Source organism: Schistocerca piceifrons, unplaced genomic scaffold (assembly GCF_021461385.2).
Source record: "Schistocerca piceifrons isolate TAMUIC-IGC-003096 unplaced genomic scaffold, iqSchPice1.1 HiC_scaffold_943, whole genome shotgun sequence".
Classification (NCBI taxonomy): domain Eukaryota; kingdom Metazoa; phylum Arthropoda; class Insecta; order Orthoptera; family Acrididae; genus Schistocerca; species Schistocerca piceifrons.
In genome coordinates, this window is record NW_025729216.1 from 202,501 (window position 1) to 205,000 (window position 2,500).

Genomic DNA, 2,500 nt, shown 5'->3' on the forward strand with positions numbered 1-2,500 from the left:
GTCGCCAGAACCTTATGGAAGGTTCGGGCTAGCACCGAGCAGACGGTGATGGGCCGAAAGTCAGCGGGGGATGCTGGGGCGGCTGTCTTAGGCAGCAAAGAGGTCCTGGCTCGGAGGAGGGAAGGGGGGAGCTTGCGGGTAAGCAGGAAAAGGTTTAGGAGTTTGGTGGTGACCTCCGCTGGAAGGCGGCGCAGCTGCACCGGCGAGAGGCCGTCAGGGCCGGCAACGGAGCCTCTGGGCGGCAGGGCGGCCGCAACCTCTTCTGCAGTGATCGGCCTCCATAGGCGCTCGAAGTCAACAGACTCCGAGCGCGGGAGAAGCCGGTCGGGAATGGAGCCAGCGTTGGAAGGTGGCTCTGTCGTGAAGAGGCTGCGCCAGAAGTCCACCAGCCCCGGGATGGTCGACGGCGGCTGGAGCAGGGTGCCATCCAGGAGGCCACGCACGCAGCGCGCGCGATTCTTCCTGAAGGCATCCTGACATCTGGCATATTCCCACCGGCGGCGCTTCCGCTTGGAGAGCGGAGGGCCACCACCAGACCGCTGCTTGGATGGCGGGCGCAACGTCTTCCTCTTCCTTGCTCCTGCTTCCTCAGAGCCGACAGCACGGAGGGCCTCAGGCAGCCCAGCCGCGACCACTGCCAACGGCGTACCCGGCCCCAAACACGCAAGGTCGTCCAGGGCCGAGAAGCGCGCGGCCGACCGCGGCAGGCCGGCGAGGTGCCTCCATATAGCTTCGTCGACTATAGATGTTTGTGGCGGGCGCTCAAGCTCCGGCGGAGAGGGTGGCCCCTCCGGCAGCGACTCCGGGACGGGTGAATGGCGCAGACCATGCTGCGTCTGTTGTTCCCGCCTCAGCTCCTCTACGTATTCCCGCACCATCGTCCTGTGTGCCACCGTCCTCCTCCTGCACTTGATGGCATCCAGGGTACGGTGCGGAAACAGGGGTAGAAGCTCCTGGTTTGCAAAGAGGACTTTGGAGTCACTGGCACAGAGAAGCCTAGCCTCCGCCAGGGCGAGCTCCCGCATTTCTTCTTCCGCCCACCGAGCTCTCTTCCTATCGGTTGTAATTTCCGCATTTGCCGCTTCCGGATGGGCGCGGCGGCGGTGTTGTCCGAGCCCGATCTTGCTGCGGAAGGCACGGCTGCAAATGCTGCAGTGGAACCATGGCTCCACGGCCTGCTCTACTTCAGGGCGGGTTGGCAGGCTAGCAGTCGGGACTGTTGGGCCGGGTCCTTCAGCGGAAGGCCCGGTACCCGTGTTTTCTTCTCTTGTTGTCCCAACATTAAGGGTTTTGCGATGGAGGGCTAGTAACCCCCCAAAGCCCCAAGTGCGGACTTCCACTCTGCTTACCAGTCCTATCAAGGACTGGCGTATCGGCGGGCCCACGGGAAGGGGGGAAGCCGCAGGCAAGGAGAGGCTAAGAGGGCATGGCCCATGTATTGCGCTTCACTTGCCCAGTAACTATGCCTTAAGAGAGTCATAGTTACTCCCGCCGTTTACCCGCGCTTGCTTGAATTTCTTCACGTTGACATTCAGAGCACTGGGCAGAAATCACATTGCGTCAACACCCGCTAGGGCCATCGCAATGCTTTGTTTTAATTAGACAGTCGGATTCCCCCAGTCCGTGCCAGTTCTGAGTTGATCGTTGAATGGCGGCCGAAGAGAATCCGCGCACCCGCGCGCCCCCGGAGGAGCACGCTAAGGCGGACGCGGCCTCGCAGCAAGGAAGATCCGTGGGAGGCCAAGGCACGGGACCGAGCTCGGATCCTGCACGCAGGTTGAAGCACCGGGGCGCGAACGCCGCGCAGGCGCGCGCATCCTGCACCGCCGGCCAGCACGAGGCCGACCAACGGCGAGAGCAGACCACGCCCGCGCTAAACGCCCGCACTTACCGGCACCCCTACGGCACTCACCTCGCCCAGGCCCGGCACGTTAGCGCTGACCCACTTCCCGACCAAGCCCGACACGCCCCGATCCTCAGAGCCAATCCTTATCCCGAAGTTACGGATCCAATTTGCCGACTTCCCTTACCTACATTATTCTATCGACTAGAGGCTCTTCACCTTGGAGACCTGCTGCGGATATGGGTACGAACCGGCGCGACACCTCCACGTGGCCCTCTCCCGGATTTTCAAGGTCCGAGGGGAAGATCGGGACACCGCCGCAACTGCGGTGCTCTTCGCGTTCCAAACCCTATCTCCCTGCTAGAGGATTCCAGGGAACTCGAACGCTCATGCAGAAAAGAAAACTCTTCCCCGATCTCCCGACGGCGTCTCCGGGTCCTTTTGGGTTACCCCGACGAGCATCTCTAAAAGAGGGGCCCGACTTGTATCGGTTCCGCTGCCGGGTTCCGGAATAGGAACCGGATTCCCTTTCGCCCAACGGGGGCCAGCACAAAGCGCATCATGCTATGACGGCCCCCATCAACATCGGATTTCTCCTAGGGCTTAGGATCGACTGACTCGTGTGCAACGGCTGTTCACACGAAACCCTTCTCCGCG

The 2,500-nt window shown here is 62.2% G+C and overlaps 1 pseudogene; it reads right to left on the reverse strand.

The window, feature by feature from the left end:
- LOC124772617 overlaps window positions 1-2,500 on the reverse strand; it is a 7,870-nt pseudogene that overhangs the window by 3,520 nt on the left and 1,850 nt on the right.